The sequence below is a fragment of the Dermacentor variabilis genome, chromosome 3 (assembly GCF_050947875.1).
Source record: "Dermacentor variabilis isolate Ectoservices chromosome 3, ASM5094787v1, whole genome shotgun sequence".
In the NCBI taxonomy this organism is placed as follows: Eukaryota; Metazoa; Arthropoda; class Arachnida; order Ixodida; family Ixodidae; genus Dermacentor; species Dermacentor variabilis.
The window spans coordinates 167,913,932-167,928,238 of record NC_134570.1 but is presented as its reverse complement, the minus strand read 5'-3'; positions in this window follow the sequence as shown (position 1 = coordinate 167,928,238).

Genomic DNA, 14,307 nt, shown 5'->3' with positions numbered 1-14,307 from the left:
ACTAAAAGAACTAAACAATCCGCGTATCCTGATGAATGTTTTGTTTTTCTGAGCGAAAGGGTCCTACAAAGGAAAAAGGTGCAAGCAAGGCGCTTCATGCGGGTGAGAGATTTGAAGAGCTTGTTGGTAGTACGCGTTCTCTATGTTCACAATGTGTCACGTCGTCTTAAGAAAGTTGGGGAAGGTATGGTTGTGATGTCGTTTTTACCGTGAACAACGAGCTGGCGAAGGTCTGCTCTGCTGTGGTCAGAAGGGCGGAGAGTGACACGCCATGGCTGGATGACTAACAACAAGCACCGTTGAGAATGGATGCGTGCGAGATACCCGTTATATATGGCAGTCCCCTACAATTCGGGAAATACTACAAACGTGCGATAGGCCGGGAGTTGTTTACATAATAGATTAATTTACGATAAAACGCCTCTGAAGGCCTGGCCATATATATATATATATATATATATATATATATATATATATATATATATATATATATATATATATATATATATATATATATATATATATATATGCAAGAAGCTGTCAAACCCTGAAAGCGTCCCGGCACAAGCGTTGCGCAGTGCAACCGTTTCTTTCACGTGTATTTAGGCTTGGTGGGGCATCTATCGACCTGCCATGATTTCAAGTATCTGCTCACATGTGTAGACCGGTAATCAAGTTGGCCTAAGGCGACGCGTCTACAAGATATCAAGGCGCCGAAACAGTAGCGGAAGCATTTGTTCCTACGGAGTTGTCGTGGTACGGTTGTCCCTTGCGAATAACTACTGACCGAGATCGGCGATTCCAAAGTTGCCTTCCTTCTGCCCTGGCGCGACTGCTCGGCACGCGCCTTCGTTACACTTCGGCTTACAATCCACAGAGCAACGGCATAGTTGAGCGTCTCCGCCGACAACTCAAGGCGTTGTTGAGCTACAGGCTAGACAAACAGCACTGTGTCGAAAGGCTACCCTAGTACTACTGGGGCTGGGAACAACAATCAAGGATTACATTATTTATTTTATTTATTTTCCATTTGATAATACCGTCAACCCATAAAGGGCCATTACAGGTGTGGAAGATACAAACACATACAAGGATACAGTAGAACAACAAAAAGCTAGAAAATGGACAATTGCAGACGTCTCAGCAGGAACACGAATCAGTTTAGATTCTATGCACCTTACAAACTCCCCCCAAAAAATAAGAAACAAAAATGAACAGATACACCTTTGGCAAAGTTATGATATACACATTAGTTAGCGGCAAAAAGAATAACGTGTACACAATGTAAAAATTCCTCAACGCATAAGGCCGACATGACAGAGTCGGGGAGCGCATTCCATTCCGTAATACCTCTCGGGACAAAGCTGCACTTAAAACAGTCATTTCTGACTTGAGGGGGTGTGATGTACTGGCTATGACGATGTCTCGATATTTCATTTGTCGAGATCTTGAAGTACTTGTGTTTGTCGACAAGCAAGTGAGCATTACTGATAAGGTAAATTAGTTTCAGTCGCTGATACCTGGTACGCAAATCTAGCGGAGGTAAGTCGGCAAGCTTACAAAGTTCAGTGGGGGATTGGCAGTAGCGATACTTCTTAAATATGAATCTTGATGCTAACCTCTGCATTCTATCAATCTTTTGTTGGTTAGATGTAGTGTAGGGATCCCATACAGTTTTAGCATACTCCATCATAGGACGAATTAAGGATTTATAGGCTAAAATTTTTACCTCAGGTGTCCACGCACTTATATTCCGTCTTAGGCTCCAGAGAACCCGCCGTGGTTGCTCAGTGGCTATGGTGTTGGGCTGCTGAGCGCAAGGTCGCGGGATCGAATGCCGGCCACGGCGGCCGCATTTCGATGGGGGCGAAATGCGTAAACACCCGTGTGCTTACATTTATGTGCACGTTAAAGAACCCCAGGCGGTCAAAATTTCCGGAGTCCTCCACTACGGCGTGCCTCATTATCAGAAAGTGGTTTTGGCACGTAAAACCCCAAATATTATTATTAGGCTCCAGAGCGCTTTGCTAGCCTTACCACATACAGCATGAATGTGTTGATTCCATCTGAGGTCAGAAGTGAACGTTATTTCTAGGTACTTATGTTTATCGATTCTACTAATAGGTATACTATTTATATTGTAAGGATAATGCAAAAGTTTTTTCTTTCTCGTTATGGACATAACAACAGACTGTGTTAGCTGTGTTTAGTTCCATCTGCCAGTCGTCACACCATTTCTTAATTTTTTTGCAGAATAGACTGTCAATTGAGCTGATCATTACTATCTCGAATGTTATTATACCTCACACAATCATCAGCAAAAAGTCTGACAGGGACACTAATATAACGGCGCAAGTCATTTATAAAGATCAGAAATAAAACAGGACCTAGCACACTTCCTTCCAGGACCTAACACGGGAAGGGCGTGATTCTTAGAACGACAGAAAGCTGAGCTAGTTGGTAAGGATTCATTAGGAAAATAAAAGTGAGGCGTGCAGACAGGACACAAGAGTAGAGAAGCGGACAACACGAACACCGTACAACACGGCGTTCGTGTTGTCCACTTCTCTACTCTTGTGTCCTGTCTGCACGCCTCACTTTTATTTGCAAGGGCGTGATGTGCACACCGGGAAATAAACGTATTCTTCTCTAGAAGAAAGGTAAGATGAAAATCACTGAGTGATTGCGGGGCTTTGAAATACGGAATTAATTTTTATGATTAACTTCGGATGGGACACTTTGTCGAATTCTTTAAAACTGATGGTAGCGCTAAAAAGGACGGGCACACGATGAAAAGACGACACGACGACGAGGAAACGCTACTGACAACTGGTTTATTTTTCGAAAAAGTTCTATATTTAAAAGAATCGCAACACATGCGCACAACCGAACTGCACCAGCCTTCTTTATCGTAATATCGAAAACATGCACGCGAAGTGAAATGATAGAACACCCGAGCAGCAAGAAGTGAACACATGACCAATTGAAGAAAAGCCATACCATTACGGTTTTTCAAATTTCCCAGAAGTGTGCGTTCAGCCTAATACAAATTTATTGAAGCATCGCTGATGCTCAGACCCGCCTTTTATGTATGTGGAAAGCTTGCAGCAACACTCTAGCTTTAGCGCTTGCACTTCTGCCCAGAACCTTTGCTTCTTTAAACCGTGGCACGCACTCGCAAACCATCACATGCGAAACTAAATTCGCAAGTTTGTCTTGTTTTGTGAAGTTTTGAGAGTGTTCCCTTAAGCAGTCATTGAGGCAACCCTGCCCAATATAGCACTTGCCGCAGGACAGGAGAAGAAAGTATACCACTCCTAGGGCACACCTGACGAAGCCATCTTCATGCTGCTTTTTGCAACCGCGCTGACCTGCACCGAAGATGCGGGGGCAGAGCCTCGCCAACTTGTTTGGCGCAGAACAAACAAGCGGCACGTTGTGCCTGCTGGCCACCTTCTTGAGGTTGTGTGAAACCTTGTTAATGCAAGGCATCACCTCAGGTTTGGTCTTCACGCGTTCAGGTGCAGCCTTCGTTCGTCGGGGCCCAAATTTCTTGAGGAGGGTTTCAGCGACAGATACGAGGAGCGAGCAAGGGAAGCCTGCGGCCAATAGCCTGCGAACCTGATAGTCAAAGCGAAAGAGCATATCGTGCGGTCACGGCTTTTGAAGCGCCGATTCCATGCAGAGTGATGCAATTGCTCTTTTCACGGTCTTTGAGTGAGATGATTCATAGGGCAAAAGTTCTTTCTTTGCACGTGGGAAATACGCCCAACAGGTGTGTCCCTTAGCTATCCTCAGCCTGAGGCCTAAAAAACGTATCTCGCCATTTTGCGGAAGTTCATGGGTAAAAGCCAGGCTTTTACCATGGTCATTAAAGGTAATTAAGACCTGTCGTACAGAATCTTCAAAAGAAATTACGATCTTTTAAAAAGATAAAAAAATCGTCGACAAACATAAAAACTTTTTAAACCGTGCCTCCAATAAAATCTCGATCCAAAAGGCGATCAACATGGGCTAAAAAATGTCGCACAAGATAGGTACAACACAAGACCCTATACGAATGCTTCCGCCACGTCGAGGAAGATTATGTCTGTTTGACTACGGGAGTTTAACGTTTCAGAGAGGTCATGTACAATTTCAATGAGTTGGAGGGTTGTTGAGAACTGTTTTCGGAAACCATGCTGTCCAGGAAAAAACAAGTTGTATTTGTCCAAGTAAGAAACTAATTGCTTATAAATAATGTTCTCGAGGAGCTTAGAACGCGCGCTTGTAAAACAAAGTGGTCTATAATTTGCCACTTCCGAAGTACTGCCACTTTTGTGTATAGGTATGATTTTTGCGCGTTTCCATGCTACCGGGAAGCAACCGCTCTCAACAGAGAACTTGGGAGTCAGTGCAGCCTAGTTGCTCTATGAATTAGCAATCCACCGTTCCAGCCCAGTTTTTCCGCATTCAGCCAGACACTCCGCCCACGGCCGCACAGCACTTAGGCTTTTCCTGGCTCGACCAGCCTCGACCTGCAACCCCAAGTATCGCTCGAGGGCAGCCTGTGTTGTATTTCCCGACAATGGACACTACCATGCATGTCTTTCCGCGGCTGCCTGAACCAAGCCTACCTTAAACGTTAACGTTTCATTCCTTCCGCCATTCGAACATCAGCCTCTGGTATACGGGGGGGGGGGGGGGGGTGCGTTGTAGCGACCGTCCGTCACTACGCGTTGCCGCGCCTGGGAAATCCAATTCCCTCGCCTGGCATCCACATGGGCGTCATTGACCCCTGCTCTTTCTTGGAAGCGAGGTAGCTGCCAGCCAAGGGCACCACCACAGCCACCCGGCAAACCTGCTCCTACTGTGGAATAAAGCCACCCAACCCTCCGTTCTCAACCTGTCAAAACGTACATTACTTGCCTCCGCTAAACCAAGCTCCCAAAACGCTCATCTTGGATCAACTTGAAAACTTGGTCTATCAGACGTTGTCTAATAAACTAGTCAAATTAAAGAAAACTGAAAAATCAGCTACTATACCATGCTTTACCAACGTGGCTGAGCCTGCCCGAATGTGCTTCGTGTTAACGCAGCGTGCTGTGTGCTTGTCAGACAAACACCCTGATGCGGCGAAAACCGATTTGATGGCTGTGGGATTGCCTGATCGCCTGAATTTGTCTCTGTAGCCGTATCGTTCCCACGCAAAAATTTTGCTCATCGAGAGTGTAAGATGACACCGCAATTAATTTTTTTTTTAAATTTCTAGTTCGTTCGTTCATAACCCACGTTTATTTTGAGAACAGATATTTAGGCACCCCATGTATCCCCTCTAGTAAACTTGAAAAAAAGTTTAACTTCATTTGTGCATGGCTTCAATGCACTGAAAATCATTGTGTATTGTTGCAAACAATTTGCTTCTGGATTTAGGCTTCAAAACCTTATTCTCCCTCTTGACTGTGCCCATGTGTCTAGGTATCACTGCCGAAACTGATGCAGTTGAAAAAAAGGTAAATTCTGTATGTTATCCTCTTTCAAAACAAATTATGCGAGCCAAAGTTCTTCGCCGAAGAAAGTATTTCCTTAATCCTTGCTCGACAGCCCGAATCAGGGAAAGGAGGGGGGCTCCGGTGTCAACGGGCCATCTGTGTCGGGCCAAGTCGATGTCGCCCTCTCTTTACGAATCATCGCTTTTGGTAGAAGGAGCGATATCATCATCGTCTTCTATAGGAGAACAAAACTCTTGTGCATCGGTCTAACTGTTATCTTCACTATCACATGCAAGCTGTTAGCAGCAGACATCATCGTTCTAGATCTACCAAAAGGCAAGAAAAGCGTGCGATTGCGAATATGTGAGCTTTGAGCGCTCACAAAGAGCTGGCATCTGTACAGTAGAAAGCAAAGACCGTAATAAACGCGTCCCTCCAGTGCTTACGAAATGCCTGCCATTTATGTTTATATCACGAAGCCTGAACCGACGCCGCGGAGCCTTCGAGGCGCTGAAAAAGTGAACAGATCTATGTGGTAAAATAAAATACAACTAAACATTCAAGGATTTTGAAACGCTGCCACTTGAGCTGTCCATTTAGAATAAGGAAAACTATGTGGATAGGCTGGGTCTGTTCAAACTACTTTCAAAACACGGTTATCGCCGTTGGCGAGCTGCTATCGTCCAAGAAGAGATTCCCCATAGCCGCCTTCACGAGCTAAGCTCGTCCAAAAACTGAAGAAATTTATTCGATGCTTTCGTTGCCTCCCATCCCATAGATTTGCCTGGGTCGGTCGTTCGCTGGTCGGGTTCCTACCGAGTAGACTCCTTGTCACAAAAAGTCCGTCTGGTGACCGGATTCAAATCTCCAACCCCAAAGCAGCCTTCCAATGGCGCAGTCATTAGGTCCTATTGGCGCGTGTACTTTTATCGTGCCAAAGCTAACAGCTGTACAAGAAGGTCGCACCATGTGGATTATGACATACCTGCTATCCTGATCAATTTACGATTTGCAAAAACCCGCGGGAGGATCTTACAGGGGGTAGCGAATCGTGTGGCGCATGATGTAACATAGAAAGGCGGTATTTCTTCATTTTTTGGCTTCGCCTGAGCACAAGTCTTTTCTGGGATACTTACGCACTTGAGTAACACGGTTTTAACTCGAAACGCCCCGCATGCAGCAGCAGTGAACTTAAAACACCAATTACAAAAGAAACAGTTTTTGTTTATCACAGTGACTCTTTCACTGATTAATTTGTCAAGCATTGTAGGAATTTACTTCCGTGACTTTGATTGAAGCACAAATGCATTTTGCATCCTTTCACCAAGATTCTTGCAACGGAAGGTACTCTGGGGGGGAGGGATTGTCGACCAACACATTTCCCGAAATCGAATTACTTTTTCCTAAGAGATGACGCAGATTTAGTGATTATGATGATGATTTAGATGCTATGGCAAATATTAACTATGACTGACCGGCCATGAAGGTCGCAGTACAGGTAACCCCATTGCCACTAGCTCTTTTAGGTTATTTCCGCGTATCGGTGATTACGATTTGTTCATCACTCTATCGTAATCGTGCTGTCATCGTTCAATCGTGATTATACTGCCATTGTAATACCGTCATCGCTATTACGTTGTCGTCACACACAAGCTATCACTCCACAATTGTCGTAACTTCGTTCTGATACCATCTAGGCGCTGTCATCGTCGTCATTCCCGCTTCTACATTCAGTTGTCATCATACCGTCGTCGTCACGCCATTGTCACCATATAGTCATCTCGTTGTCCCTATATATGGTCATTGTCACCTTATCCTCGCTATACCATGGTCGTAACTTATAGACATCTCATTGTAGTCATGCCGTCCTGGTTATATGCCTCTGTGATTCCTTCGATATCATTCCTACTTAGCGGCGTCTGCATCATACAGTAGCGTCATACCGCCATGCTCATGGGTGACCTTGTAAAGCGAGTGTCGTAGCAAAGATTGACGTATCGGAGTAAAGCCTCATATAGCTGAAGCAACTATAGTCTAATAATTCTATTACGCGCGTTAAGAAAAACGTGACTTCTACGATATGGTGTGGCGCTACATTGGCCGATTGCTTTTACCTTGCCGCCGATAGTCATCGCGAGATGTGTTTTGCCGTAATTGCTTTTATAAAGGCGACTATGCAATGATTTCTGAAACAATAATGGAAATTTTATTATCGTGAGGATGCATGGCTGATGAACAAGATGCCAATGAAATTCGGTTGATATTTAGAGAAAGGCTATCATGTTATAGTGTCCATCACCTGCAACTCGTGCCGAAAACGGAAGAGCAGGGTAGAGCCGTGGATAATTGGCTTCCTTATGCTCTTAATAAACAAGGGCCACGGGCTTTCGTTAACATTGCGGAAGTAAAACTAAATATAACGTACGCAGGTTACACTAAGGCAGGTTAACTCTGACATAAAGGAAATTGTAGGATGCTTAAGCTTCGGCTTTGAGAGTGGAAAGCCATAGCACTGAGAGATCCCTGACTGGTTCTGACGCTAACCCGGAAACTGGGCAATTCTTGCCGGGAAACGCTTGCCGCGACCGCTATGCACTAAGGCGAGCTTTGTGGTGGAACCACGGCCTCTTGCATGGGCCTCGATGCGGCGGAGGCGAGCGCCAGCTGCAGTCAATGCAAGGAACCGGGCGCGCCCACTCCGTGGCCCCTGTAGACTTGTCGGACGATCCCACCGCTGACAACCAGATGTAGGAGTCGTCGGACGATCTCGCCGCTGCCACCATTTGAAGGAGTTGAAGGTCGTAGAGAGGAACTCGGTGAACAGGATTCATTTACATTATTTACATCTTAGACAAGACATAGATCGACGGTCTAGCGTGACTCCCATATGGAGCCCATAAGACTAACACACAGCAAACAGCTTACGAGCACACAGCTCGCGAGTACATCTCGAGCACAACACCGAGCACACGGCGAGCACTCAGCTCCCGACGACGAGCACACACTAGCAGCCGACAACCGCTGCTTATAAGCACTTGGTCCTCCCCTTGATTCCAAGTGGACGGAAACGTTCGTCCAGTCATCGTTCGACGTCAGCGTTCGACGCCACCGTAGACCAGCACTTTTGGAGGATGAGGGCTGTCATACACGTGCCGCCCACACCCTCAGGTGTAGAGGTCCGGAGCCGACGTGAGAGGGGCTTCGTAGAACTCCTTCACTCGCAACGGCGACGAGGCTAGAGGCTGGCGGTTTCAGCACAAAGCCTGCTTCGTCGATCTCCTTCACTCGTAACGGCGACGAAGCTAGAGGTTGGCGGCGGCATTCCAAGGTGAGGTTACCACCGCTGGCGTAACTGGCTGGCAAACTTGCACTGCAGCTGGCCGTTCTTACCAGCGCCTCCATGGCCCGGAAAATCTCGACTGTCCAGTGCTGGCAACCGCTGGGCAGGAATGGCTGGCGAGCAAAACGATGGCTTTGCTCTCTGCAGCCCCTGCGCACTTGGTATGCCCTCAACCATCTCACAACAACTGACACAGAATAGTCGACCCGGCAACACAATACCACTCAGCGTTCAAACGCCCGGCATTAGCTGTTAACCTGTCAGGCTTCCAATCAAAATTTCAATGCAAGTCAGTCAACTGGGAACCCCAAATTTTACCCCAAAGTTTTGTGCCGCCAAAGCGAGCGTTCACGTTCCCCCTGAGCTTAACCAGATCTGACTGTCGTGCTGCACAAGAGTAAAGGTTAACGCAGAATCAAACTGAAGGCTCTTAACCACCAATACCCGAACATAACGTAAGCAGCCTAACTTCACGAACAGCCTGTTCTTATGTCATCACAGTGGCGTACTTATCTCACGTACAGTTGCCACTGAACAGACTGGCCAACTCATCAGGTACCTAATCACACTCCCGCTAGCTTTGTGGTCCCTATTCCGAACACGGGCTTGCGTCATACACAAAGTCTTCATCACGCTTACACACATTTGTTCCTTTAGTCCATAGAGGACACGTTCATAACCGATCTACCAAACTTGCGTAACTTACGCAACACAGAGGAACCTGCGAACAAATGTGTCTTCTAAGCAATCTATAGCTATTACTTTCTCTGCGTCGTCCTTGGGTGGTGTCACGCACAGTGAGAAGAAAAAAAAAACGACGGGAAGAGTGGCGCATTTTCCAAGAGGCAGTGACAACATTCCAGTGGCTCGCTGGCAGCGATGATGGAGCCGATTTCTCTGTAGAACCAACGAATTATTTGTTTCGAGAAACAAAAACGATGCCGGAATTCACTTTCTACCATTTCTTTAAACGCGTTTCGCACCGCCACTCGCTCTCCTCCTTCCTCTAGAAACGCCAGCGCAACAAGCTAAGTTCCCAACGGAAGCGCCATTGCCGCAGCCGCCTGTTGGATGCAATCCAATCCACCAGACGCGCCATGCGAAGCCGTATGATCGCTCCAAACTTCCCAGTTCCCGTCGGGTTCGGCGCCTAGCAGACGAAATGCTCGATGCGAGGTTGATCGACAGCAGCGTGTCGTCATTTTGACGTCACCAAAAAGGTGGCCGTGCCCCGCGGCTGGCGACGTCGGCGCGGAGTAGGCCAATCGCGCACGCCGGTAACCGAACGAACGCGCTGAAAAACCATCTCCGGTAGCACCCCACGAGGGAAAGCCACCACAGCTCATTGTTCTAGCTCATATTGAATGCAATAGAGCGCAAGCAATGCATGGATTGGCGACGATAACCAGTGCAGTACTACAGAAGCATACCTTTGCCTGTCAAGCACTTTCTTGCTGTTTTAAGCACATATTTTATGCCTCTATTGGTCAAAGTTGTCATTTTTCTCCACGAGATGCTTCTACTAGTACATCCACATATATAATGAGTTAAAGGTAGCACTGAAAGACAAAGAACAAAGTGCAACCTAGCGCTTTCACTAAGAATAATGTTTCAGCATTTACAAAGAAAACTGCATGTATAGCTGTGCATGCTGTTTAATATATAAGCACGCACTATTTCCTGAAATTTATGTATGCTCCATTTACTGCCAGTGACCTGCTCATACCCAAATATTTACTTTATTTTTCACCATGTGCTTGCACTTAATATCTCGCAGGCATTGGAAGTTAAGCTACCAGACTAACAATCAGCTAGTCTAAGGTTACTTAATTGAAAAAAAAACCATTGTAAAATTGGTGACGGAATGTCAGAAGTATTTATTATTTCATTAAAAAGAAATGGTTACATAATAGTGTTGTACAATTTAAAAGTAAAAAAGAAGATAAGGTGTAAAACCATACCAATACAAACACATAAGTACCGAATAATGGCACAGGCTTGTTCAATTAAATTTTAAGCAGAAAAGTTCTTTTTAATAACCTCACTGCGAACTATCACATGTTTTCATTCGAAAAGCACTGCATCTTATCATAAAGTACGAAAATAACGGGCCACATCAGAAAGAACAAGTCTGAGTGTGTCTATCGGAACACAAATATAGAAAGGCGAGCTGGTACGGTAACATGATATTGGATTGCACCACGAAGTGGCACGGACACAGACTAGAAGCAGAGAGGACGAGTGCTAACTCTCAACCAAATTTTTATTGAAACGAAAAACATGTACATGTAGGTGATTGCAAAAAACCGCAGCATAAGAACATGACAAGGTATGAAGACATCAGTTAAACTTATCAGGAAGTAGGGAAGTCAAAAGAGGAAACAACAAAAAAACACTACTTCAGATTAACACACATGTTGTGAAGATACTGAAATTCGCATTCTAACAGAGACAAAGATGCATGGCTAACGCAAGTATCTCTTAATCTTTTAATGTGGAATGCTTCGATTATTTCTCGTGTGCTTTGGCATTTGTGTCTTGAAAGAATTTTCGTGTCTTCAAAAAAAGGTTTACAAGCGCAATTGAAACAATGTGACGCTAGATCTGAAGCACTAGGGTTGTTAAGTGAATGTTTGTTCTTTTAGTCTAATATTAGTGGACCTGCCGCTCTGTCCAATGTAAGTCTTCCCGCACTTGACAGGAATCTGATAAACTATACCCGTGTTACAAGGCACAAAAGGGGACACATGTCTAACGCCGCAATCATCTTTTCTTTTTTTTGCCAACCTGTTCAAGTTTCTTATTTATCATAGGGCACATGACAGACAACTTGCGGGGGGCCGAGAAAATTGTATCGACGTCATATCTATGGGCCACGTTCCCTAAACCTGTGGCACAGGCACTGGTGGCACAACATTCTTTTTTTCACCTTGCCAGTGATAAAGCCTCAGCAGCTCCAATCACCTGCGACTGGTCGTAAAGGTGCCATATTGTCAGGCAGCAAACACAGATACCACGTAGCAAAACTTTAAGAGTGCATCGTGCGATTTGAGGTGTGTAATTTGTGCTTTAGTTCGGCAGCACTGCCACAGTCACAAATATTCATTGCAGCTCCTCAATTTTAAGCACATCAACAAAATAAATTAGGACAGTTCCTTCAGTACGGTGGCACATGCTCAGCTGCAGGCTTGCTAGAACCATGCATTATCTTCAGACAGTGCCAGTACAGCCCGCAGCACATCTTTCAAGCACGCCAGACAAGTACACTGTTTACACTTTACACAGAGCATCTGGTGCCCATTTACCTATATACGCAAGGTAGCCCCTAGAACATGTTTTGTGACAGGCACTCTGGACACTTTGTCCCCTGAAATGCAAGTGGCACTTCCGTGCCTTGTCCTTTAAATCTAAATGAATATTGGATACATAGTAGTAACATGAAGACGACAAAAAAGCCATCAACCATCAGCTGTGTGGTAAATCTGGGTGGAAGCTATTCTCTTATCAAATATACCTGTAGGCTTTGCGACCAATGTGCTCCCAAGATGTATAAGGCATTATTCATTGCAGAGCTGTAAGGTCATGACAATCCTAAGAAGATAAAGTTGTTGAGGCTTTTTTCCCCACTTTCCATCTTTTGAAACGTGTATACTGTAGTCATGAAAACAAAAATGCTACAACTGGCTTGTGGTAAGTATTGCGTCTTATTTCCTAGCAGCTCATTGAAACGAGCCACGATGACAAATTCAAATGCCTCATCAGACATTAAAATTTTTAAACACTTACAAAAACCAAGAGGCATTAGAGTGAGCATCACTTAAATACATCACACTGGTTTAAAGTTATTGCACCGCTTTGTGCCAGGTAAAATTGTTAGAAACATAAAAAATGTCCAGATTCCACGGCCAACCGTGAAAATTAAATTTTAAAAAAATCATTAAGCTTTCTTAAAGGGGTTCATTACAACTGCGAGTCTTAGTGATGGACACGCTGATACATGAGCAGCCATTCCACTGAAACGAGAATGTTGGGGGCTTCGCATGGAAGTCTGCGAGACACTGAAGAGTAGTTCTTGGTCCACATTCAAAAGGTTGCTTGCATAGACGTCTGGGCCACCATACTGAATGCATGGTGTTACCGGATTTTTTTCTCGCTGCATTTTGGTAAAATAAGCATGGTTAAGTTTAGACGATATTTAATATGCAAAAAACAGAGGTGAGGCGTGCAGACAGGACGCAGAGTGTCCTGTATCTTGTGTCCTGGAAGTAGACAACACGATAGCGAAAAACACGAGAAATTTCATGAACTTGTTTTAATACATAAAATTTTTGTACTATGTGTCATTCATTATGAGGGTTCATAACCGCAACATATTTCATATTTATGCAGGTAGAATTATCAGCTTGGTCAGTTTGTACAAGCTCGTTTGAGGCAAGAAATCGAGTTTCCCAGACAACCTCAACATTCTTGATCGAAAAAGGAACACCTCAGATGACATGCAGTCCTGTGAGTGGGAATTGCCCAGTTCAACAAAAACAAATTAAAACCGGCGCACCGATCCTGAAAAAAGAATAAGCGCCTGCTACTACAAAAAAGCTAAATAATTGCTAGGTTTTATTAGCACAAGGGCATGTTTGGCCATTGAGTGCCAAGTCTATACTCAAAAGATAAACTTAGCGCGTCTTTACAAAGCATATATATAAAGATGACTGGTGCCTCTCTGCACTACACTTGCTTTGCTCTAGTACGAAGTCATTTTAATGCATGCACACGTACATACACACACTACACCCAAGTGTAAGAGCTGCAGAATTCAAGTTGGGAGCAACGAAGTCGCAACGTTTAACCCTTGATCCCGAGCTGTGCTAGTGACTGGAGGTAGTACCAATATCTTCAATGACGAGTCGCACTCTTTGTGCCCGATGTTAAGCTGCTCTGACTGTCAAAGATTAGTTACACTCGTCATTGAGGGAAAGCTGCCGTCAAGAGCAGCTTTTATTTTAGTGTTATTACTAATCAGAGACCAATGAAGTAATATCTTTTAGAATGAGAATGACACCGAAAAACTGAGTACATAAAAAATTTGGTACATTTTTTTCGGAATAAATATGGGGGGTTAAAGGGTAAGGCGGCAATCCAGAAACTAGAACAAGTTTTGACATGTTTGCTACCAGTGAATGCTGGAAAATACGGTGGTATTCTGTAGTTTTGTCGAACAATGCAAAAGGGATTCTTAATACCTAAAGCAATAAATGCAAATGTATCACGAAGTATGGTTCGCGAATGTAATTCAGAATCACTCAACTTCTGTTACTATATAATCTCCACTCGATTAACCTGCCCTTTAAGAGCTAGTTCAGGAAGTGCTGCGTTTCACTACTCGTTAGACCAATTCAACATGGCAGCAACTGCACGTTGTGATTTGCTTTACTTAGTGCAGGCTTTATAGATGGCGAGTTCACATCATTCCATGCACTTGGCCGAAAGGTGGTGCAT